Genomic DNA, 10,125 nt, shown 5'->3' with positions numbered 1-10,125 from the left:
CGGTCTATTCACACTCGAACCCGTGCTGTTCACGGTCTAGCGACTCAACTCTGGTGAGTTCTTCTTTTTCCAGTTCAGACAATACAAACCTCAGAAACCATTGCAATCTACACTACAGAATGTTTCATTCATTCACGCGAATCTTGAATTCATCTTGTTCTCCACTCCCAGCAGGTTTTCGTTTCACCACTGGTGAATGTCCAAGCAACCCAAGGCTGGTTTCAGCTGCGTGTTAACACTCGCAGCCGTGCTGTTCAATTGGCTATCCAGTGAACGCTGGTTAGCTCTTGATTTTCCTTCCACACACCGAGCCTTCAGAAATCATTCTTATCTCCACTTCAGAATGTTCCATTCGTTCCCTGCGAATCTGGAATTCCTCTGACTCTCCACACCAGGCAGATTTTCCTAACAACACTGGTGAATGACCAGGTAATCCAATGCTGGTTTTCAGCGGCTGTTCACACTCACAGCCTTGCTGTCCAATTGGCAATCCAGTCAAACCTAGTCAGCTCTTCATTTTCCTGTCCACACAACCCAGCGTTCAGAAATCATTGGAATCTCTACTACAGAAATTTCCATTCATTCACTGTGAATCTGGAAATAATCTGAATCTGCATTCCAGGAAGGCTTTCGTTACACCACTGATGAATGTCCAAGTAATGCAATGTTGCTTCTTAGTGGTCTGTTCACACTCGAAACCGTGCTGTTCACTGGCTATCCACTCAACATTGGTCAGCTCTTCAATATCCTGTCCAGACTATCCAGATTTCTAAATCTTGGCAATCTCCACTACAGAATGTTCCATTCAATCACGCGAATCTGGAATTCATCAGAGTCTCCACTCCCGGCAGGTTTTCGTGACACCACTGGTATATGTCCAAGGAAGCCAATGCTGGTTTTAAGCCGCCTGCTTATACTCTCAGCCGTGCTGTTCAATTTGCTATCCACCCAACCCTATTCAGCTCTACATTTTCCTGTCCTCATAACCCAACCTTCAGAAATAATTGGTATCTCCTCCACAGAATGTTCCGTTCATTCACTGCGAATCTTAAATTCATCTGACTCTCAACTCCCGGCGGGTTATCGTTACACCACTTGTGAATGTCCAAGTAAGCCAATGCTGGTTTTCAGTGGCCTGTTCATACTAAGAGACGTGCTGTTCATTTGGCTATCCACTCCACCCTGTTCAGCTCTACATTTTCGTGTCCACAAAACCCAGCCTTCAGAAATCATTGGAATCACCACTAGAGAATGTTCCATTCATTCACTGCGAATCTGGAATTCATCTGAACCTCCACTCCCGGCAGGTTTTCGTTACACCACTGGTGAATGTCCAAGTAACTCAATACTGGTTTTCAGAGGCATGTTCAACTCGCAGAAGTGCTGTTCAATGGGCTATCCACTCAATATTGGTCAGCTCTTCATTTTCCTCTCCACACAAACCAGCCTTCAGAAATCATTGGGATCTCCACTACAGACTGTTCCATTCATTCACTGCGATTCTGCAATTCATCTGACTCTCCGCTCCAGGCAGGTTTTCATTACAGCACTGGTGAATGACCAAGTAATCCAATGCTGGTTTTCAGCCGCCTTTTCACACTCGCAGTGTGCTGTTCAATTGTCTAGCCACTCAAACCTGGTCAGCCTTTCATTTTCTTTTCCACAATATCAGACTTCAGAAATCATTGGAATCGCCAGTACAGAATGTTCCATTCATTCACTGCCAATCTGGAATTCATCTGAATCTGCACTCCAGGTAGGCTTTCATTACACCACTTATGAATGTCCAAGTAACACAATGCTGGTTTTCAGCGGTCTGTTCACACTCTAAGCCCTGCTTTTTACTGGGTATCCACACAACTGTGGTCAGCTCTTCATTTTCATGTCCAAACAATCCAGACTTGAGAAAACATTGCAATCTCCAGTACAGAATGTTCCATTCATTCACTGCGAATCTGGAATTCAACTGAATCTCCACTACCTGCAGATTTATCTTACACCACTTGTGAATGTCCAAGTAAAACAATGCTGGTTTTCAGAGGCCTGTTCATGTTCGCAGTCGTGCTGTTCAATTGGCTATCCACTCAACCTGTTTTGCTCCTCATTTTCCTGTGCACACAACCCAGCCTTCAGAAATCATTGTAATCTCCACTACAGGATGTTCCATTCATTCACTGGGAATCTGGAATTCATCTGAATCTGCACTCCACGCAGGCTTTCGTTACACCACTGCTGAAAGTCGAAGTAATGCAATACTGGTTTTCAGTGGTCTGTTCACATTCGAAGCCGAGGCTTTTTACAGGCTATCCACTCAACACTGGTCAGCTCTTCATTTTCGTGTCCCCACAATCCAGATTTCAGAAATCATTGCAATCTCCACTACAGAATGTTCCATTCATTCACTGCGAGTCTGGAGTTTATCTGATTCTCCACTCCCACCTGGTTAACATTACACCACTTGTGAATGTCCAAGTAAGCCAATGCTGGTTTTCAGAGGCCTGTTCATACTCGCAGCCGTGCTGTTTAATTGACAATTCACTCCACCCTGTTCAGCTCTTCATTGTCCCACCACACTACCAGCCTTCAGAAATCTTTGTTATCTCCACTACAGAATGTTCCATTCATTCACTGCGAATCTGGAATTCATCTGACTCTCAACTCCACGCAGGTTTTCATTACACCACTGTTGAATGTCCAAGTAACCCAATGCTGGTTTTCAGCGGCCTGTTCATATTCGCAGCCCTGCTGTTTACTTGGCTATCGATTCAAGCCTGGTCAGCTCTTCATTTTCCTGTCCACACAACACAGGCTTCAGAAATCATTGGAATCTCCTCTACAGAATGTTCCATTCATTCACTGCGAATGTGGAATTCAACTGACTCTCCACTCCATGCAGGTTTTCCTTACACCACTGATGAATGTCCAAGTAACCCAATGCTGGTTTTCAGCTGCATGTTCACACTCGCAGCCATGCTATACAATTGGCTTTCCACTAAATCCTGATTAGTTCTTGATTTTCCTTCCACACGACCCAGCCTTCAGAAATCATTGGAATCTCCACTAGAGAATGTTCCATTCATTCACTGCGAATCTGGAATTCCTCTGAACCTCCACTCCCGGCAGGTTTTCGTTACACCACTGTTGAATGTCCAAGTAACCCAATGTTTTAAGTGTTTTCTTCACAAGCGCAGTGGTGCTGTTCAATTGGCTATCCACTCAACCCTGGCCAGCTCTACATTTTCCTGTCCACACCACAGAGACTGGAGAAATCATTGTTATCTCCACTACAGAATGTTCCATTCATTCACAGCGAATCTGGAATTCATCTGAATCTCCACTCCCGGCAGGTTTTCGTGACACCACTGGTAAATATCCAAGTAAGCCAATGCTGGTTTTAAGTGGCCTGCTCATACTCTCAGCCGTGCTGTTCAATTTGCTATCCACTCAACCCTCTTCAGCTCCATTTTCCTGTCCACATAACCCAAACTTCAGAAACAATTGGTATCTCCTCCACAGAATGTTCCAGTCATTGACTGCAAATCTGAAATTCATCTAATTCTCAACTCCCGTCAGGTTTTCGTTACACCACTTGTGAATGTCCAATTAAGCCAAAGCTGGTTTTCAGTGGCCTGTTCTTACTACGAGACGTGCTGTTCATTTGGCTATCCATTCCACCCTGTTCAGCTCTACATTTTCGTGTCCACAAAACCCAGCCTTCAGAAATCATTGGAATCACCACTAGAGAATGTTCCATTCATTCACTGCGAATCTGGAATTCATCTGAATCTCCACTCCCGGCAGGTTTTCATTGCACCACTGCTGAATGTTCAAGTAACGCAATGATGGTTTTCAGCGGTCTATTCACACTCGAACCCGTGCTGTTCACGGTCTAGCGACTCAACTCTGGTGAGTTCTTCTTTTTCCAGTTCAGACAATACAAACCTCAGAAACCATTGCAATCTACACTACAGAATGTTTCATTCATTCACGCGAATCTTGAATTCATCTTGTTCTCCACTCCCAGCAGGTTTTCGTTTCACCACTGGTGAATGTCCAAGCAACCCAAGGCTGGTTTCAGCTGCGTGTTAACACTCGCAGCCGTGCTGTTCAATTGGCTATCCAGTGAACGCTGGTTAGCTCTTGATTTTCCTTCCACACACCGAGCCTTCAGAAATCATTCTTATCTCCACTTCAGAATGTTCCATTCGTTCCCTGTGAATCTGGAATTCCTCTGACTCTCCACACCAGGCAGATTTTCCTAACAACACTGGTGAATGACCAGGTAATCCAATGCTGGTTTTCAGCGGCTGTTCACACTCACAGCCTTGCTGTTCAATTGGCAATCCAGTCAAACCTAGTCAGCTCTTCATTTTCCTGTCCACACAACCCAGCGTTCAGAAATCATTGGAATCTCTACTACAGAAATTTCCATTCATTCACTGTGAATCTGGAAATAATCTGAATCTGCATTCCAGGAAGGCTTTCGTTACACCACTGATGAATGTCCAAGTAAGCCAATGCTGGTTTTCAGTGGCCTGTTCATACTAAGAGACGTGCTGTTCATTTGGCTATCCACTCCACCCTGTTCAGCTCTACATTTTCGTGTCCACAAAACCCAGCCTTCAGAAATCATTGGAATCACCACTAGAGAATGTTCCATTCATTCACTGCGAATCTGGAATTCATCTGAACCTCCACTCCCGGCAGGTTTTCGTTACGCCACTGGTGAATGTCCAAGTAACTCAATACTGGTTTTCAGAGGCATGTTCAACTCGCAGAAGTGCTGTTCAATGGGCTATCCACTCAATATTGGTCAGCTCTTCATTTTCCTCTACAAACAAACCAGCCTTCAGAAATCATTGGGATCTCCACTACAGACTGTTAAATTCATTCACTGCGATTCTGCAATTCATCTGACTCTCCGCTCCAGGCAGGTTTTCATTACAGCACTGGTGAATGACCAAGTAATCCAATGCTGGTTTTCAGCCGCCTTTTCACACTCGCAGTGTGCTGTTCAATTGTCTATCCACTCAAACCTGGTCAGCCTTTCATTTTCTTTTCCACAATATCAGACTTCAGAAATCATTGGAATCGCCAGTACAGAATGTTCCATTCATTCACTGCCAATCTGGAATTCATCTGAATCTGCACTCCAGGTAGGCTTTCATTACACCACTTATGAATGTCCAAGTAACACAATGCTGGTTTTCAGCGGTCTGTTCACACTCTAAGCCCTGCTTTTTACTGGGTATCCACACAACTGTGGTCAGCTCTTCATTTTCATGTCCAAACAATCCAGACTTGAGAAATCATTGCAATCTCCAGTACAGAATGTTCCATTCATTCACTGCGAATCTGGAATTCAACTGAATCTCCACTACCTGCAGATTTATCTTACACCACTTGTGAATGTCCAAGTAAAACAATGCTGGTTTTCAGAGGCCTGTTCATGTTCGCAGTCGTGCTGTTCAATTGGCTATCCACTCAACCTGTTTTGCTCCTCATTTTCCTGTGCACACAACCCAGCCTTCAGAAATCATTGTAATCTCCACTACAGGATGTTCCATTCATTCACTGGGAATCTGGAATTCATCTGAATCTGCACTCCACGCAGGCTTTCGTTACACCACTGCTGAAAGTCGAAGTAATGCAATACTGGTTTTCAGTGGTCTGTTCACATTCGAAGCCGAGGCTTTTTACAGGCTATCCACTCAACACTGGTCAGCTCTTCATTTTCGTGTCCCCACAATCCAGATTTCAGAAATCATTGCAATCTCCACTACAGAATGTTCCATTCATTCACTGCGAGTCTGGAGTTTATCTGATTCTCCACTCCCGCCTGGTTAACATTACACCACTTGTGAATGTCCAAGTAAGCCAATGCTGGTTTTCAGAGGCCTGTTCATACTCGCAGCCGTGCTGTTTAATTGACAATTCACTCCACCCTGTTCAGCTCTTCATTGTCCCACCACACTACCAGCCTTCAGAAATCTTTGTTATCTCCACTACAGAATGTTCCATTCATTCACTGCGAATCTGGAATTCATCTGACTCTCAACTCCACGCAGGTTTTCATTACACCACTGTTGAATGTCCAAGTAACCCAATGCTGGTTTTCAGCGGCCTGTTCATATTCGCAGCCCTGCTGTTTACTTGGCTATCGATTCAAGCCTGGTCAGCTCTTCATTTTCCTGTCCACACAACACAGGCTTCAGAAATCATTGGAATCTCCTCTAAAGAATGTTCCATTCATTCACTGCGAATGTGGAATTCAACTGACTCTCCACTCCATGCAGGTTTTCCTTACACCACTGATGAATGTCCAAGTAACCCAATGCTGGTTTTCAGCTGCATGTTCACACTCGCAGCCATGCTATACAATTGGCTTTCCACTAAATCCTGATTAGTTCTTGATTTTCCTTCCACACGAACCAGCCTTCAGAAATCATTGGAATCTCCACTAGAGAATGTTCCATTCATTCACTGCGAATCTGGAATTCCTCTGAACCTCCACTCCCGGCAGGTTTTCGTTACACCACTGTTGAATGTCCAAGTAACCCAATGTTTTAAGTGTTTTCTTCACAAGCGCAGTGGTGCTGTTCAATTGGCTATCCACTCAACCCTGGCCAGCTCTACATTTTCCTGTCCACACCACAGAGACTGGAGAAATCATTGTTATCTCCACTACAGAATGTTCCATTCATTCACAGCGAATCTGGAATTCATCTGAATCTCCACTCCCGGCAGGTTTTCGTGACACCACTGGTAAATATCCAAGTAAGCCAATGCTGGTTTTAAGTGGCCTGCTCATACTCTCAGCCGTGCTGTTCAATTTGCTATCCACTCAACCCTCTTCAGCTCCATTTTCCTGTCCACATAACCCAAACTTCAGAAACAATTGGTATCTCCTCCACAGAATGTTCCATTCATTGACTGCAAATCTGAAATTCATCTAATTCTCAACTCCCGTCAGGTTTTCGTTACACCACTTGTGAATGTCCAATTAAGCCAAAGCTGGTTTTCAGTGGCCTGTTCTTACTACGAGACGTGCTGTTCATTTGGCTATCCATTCCACCCTGTTCAGCTCTACATTTTCGTGTCCACAAAACCCAGCCTTCAGAAATCATTGGAATCACCACTAGAGAATGTTCCATGCATTCACTGCGAATCTGGAATTCATCTGAATCTCCACTCCCGGCAGGTTTTCATTGCACCACTGCTGAATGTTCAAGTAACGCAATGATGGTTTTCAGCGGTCTATTCACACTCGAACCCGTGCTGTTCACGGTCTAGCGACTCAACACTGGTGAGTTCTTCTTTTTCCAGTTCAGACAATACAAACCTCAGAAACCATTGCAATCTACACTACAGAATGTTTCATTCATTCACGCGAATCTTGAATTCATCTTGTTCTCCACTCCCAGCAGGTTTTCGTTTCACCACTGGTGAATGTCCAAGCAACCCAAGGCTGGTTTCAGCTGCGTGTTAACACTCGCAGCCGTGCTGTTCAATTGGCTATCCAGTGAACGCTGGTTAGCTCTTGATTTTCCTTCCACACACCGAGCCTTCAGAAATCATTCTTATCTCCACTTCAGAATGTTCCATTCGTTCCCTGCGAATCTGGAATTCCTCTGACTCTCCACACCAGGCAGATTTTCCTAACAACACTGGTGAATGACCAGGTAATCCAATGCTGGTTTTCAGCGGCTGTTCACACTCACAGCCTTGCTGTTCAATTGGCAATCCAGTCAAACCTAGTCAGCTCTTCATTTTCCTGTCCACACAACCCAGCGTTCAGAAATCATTGGAATCTCTACTACAGAAATTTCCATTCATTCACTGTGAATCTGGAAATAATCTGAATCTGCATTCCAGGAAGGCTTTCGTTACACCACTGATGAATGTCCAAGTAAGCCAATGCTGGTTTTCAGTGGCCTGTTCATACTAAGAGACGTGCTGTTCATTTGGCTATCCACTCCACCCTGTTCAGCTCTACATTTTCGTGTCCACAAAACCCAGCCTTCAGAAATCATTGGAATCACCACTAGAGAATGTTCCATTCATTCACTGCGAATCTGGAATTCATCTGAACCTCCACTCCCGGCAGGTTTTCGTTACGCCACTGGTGAATGTCCAAGTAACTCAATACTGGTTTTCAGAGGCATGTTCAACTCGCAGAAGTGCTGTTCAATGGGCTATCCACTCAATATTGGTCAGCTCTTCATTTTCCTCTCCAAACAAACCAGCCTTCAGAAATCATTGGGATCTCCACTACAGACTGTTCCATTCATTCACTGCGATTCTGCAATTCATCTGACTCTCCGCTCCAGGCAGGTTTTCATTACAGCACTGGTGAATGACCAAGTAATCCAATGCTGGTTTTCAGCCGCCTTTTCACACTCGCAGTGTGCTGTTCAATTGTCTATCCACTCAAACCTGGTCAGCCTTTCATTTTCTTTTCCACAATATCAGACTTCAGAAATCATTGGAATCGCCAGTACAGAATGTTCCATTCATTCACTGCCAATCTGGAATTCATCTGAATCTGCACTCCAGGTAGGCTTTCATTACACCACTTATGAATGTCCAAGTAACACAATGCTGGTTTTCAGCGGTCTGTTCACACTCTAAGCCCTGCTTTTTACTGGGTATCCACACAACTGTGGTCAGCTCTTCATTTTCATGTCCAAACAATCCAGACTTGAGAAATCATTGCAATCTCCAGTACAGAATGTTCCATTCATTCACTGCGAATCTGGAATTCAACTGAATCTCCACTACCTGCAGATTTATCTTACACCACTTGTGAATGTCCAAGTAAAACAATGCTGGTTTTCAGAGGCCTGTTCATGTTCGCAGTCGTGCTGTTCAATTGGCTATCCACTCAACCTGTTTTGCTCCTCATTTTCCTGTGCACACAACCCAGCCTTCAGAAATCATTGTAATCTCCACTACAGGATGTTCCATTCATTCACTGGGAATCTGGAATTCATCTGAATCTGCACTCCACGCAGGCTTTCGTTACACCACTGCTGAAAGTCGAAGTAATGCAATACTGGTTTTCAGTGGTCTGTTCACATTCGAAGCCGAGGCTTTTTACAGGCTATCCACTCAACACTGGTCAGCTCTTCATTTTCGTGTCCCCACAATCCAGATTTCAGAAATCATTGCAATCTCCACTACAGAATGTTCCATTCATTCACTGCGAGTCTGGAGTTTATCTGATTCTCCACTCCCGCCTGGTTAACATTACACCACTTGTGAATGTCCAAGTAAGCCAATGCTGGTTTTCAGAGGCCTGTTCATACTCGCAGCCGTGCTGTTTAATTGACAATTCACTCCACCCTGTTCAGCTCTTCATTGTCCCACCACACTACCAGCCTTCAGAAATCTTTGTTATCTCCACTACAGAATGTTCCATTCATTCACTGCGAATCTGGAATTCATCTGACTCTCAACTCCACGCAGGTTTTCATTACACCACTGTTGAATGTCCAAGTAACCCAATGCTGGTTTTCACCGGCCTGTTCATATTCGCAGCCCTGCTGTTTACTTGGCTATCGATTCAAGCCTGGTCAGCTCTTCATTTTCCTGTCCACACAACACAGGCTTCAGAAATCATTGGAATCTCCTCTACAGAATGTTCCATTCATTCACTGCGAATGTGGAATTCAACTGACTCTCCACTCCATGCAGGTTTTCCTTACACCACTGATGAATGTCCAAGTAACCCAATGCTGGTTTTCAGCTGCATGTTCACACTCGCAGCCATGCTATACAATTGGCTTTCCACTAAATCCTGATTAGTTCTTGATTTTCCTTCCACACGACCCAGCCTTCAGAAATCATTGGAATCTCCACTAGAGAATGTTCCATTCATTCACTGCGAATCTGGAATTCCTCTGAACCTCCACTCCCGGCAGGTTTTCGTTACACCACTGTTGAATGTCCAAGTAACCCAATGTTTTAAGTGTTTTCTTCACAAGCGCAGTGGTGCTGTTCAATTGGCTATCCACTCAACCCTGGCCAGCTCTACATTTTCCTGTCCACACCACAGAGACTGGAGAAATCATTGTTATCTCCACTACAGAATGTTCCATTCATTCACAGCGAATCTGGAATTCA

This window comes from Sorex fumeus, unplaced genomic scaffold (genome assembly GCF_029834395.1).
Source record: "Sorex fumeus unplaced genomic scaffold, SorFum_2.1 ptg000139l, whole genome shotgun sequence".
In the NCBI taxonomy this organism is placed as follows: domain Eukaryota; kingdom Metazoa; phylum Chordata; class Mammalia; order Eulipotyphla; family Soricidae; genus Sorex; species Sorex fumeus.
The sequence above is the reverse complement of the archived record's forward strand: the minus strand, read 5'-3'. Positions refer to the sequence as shown.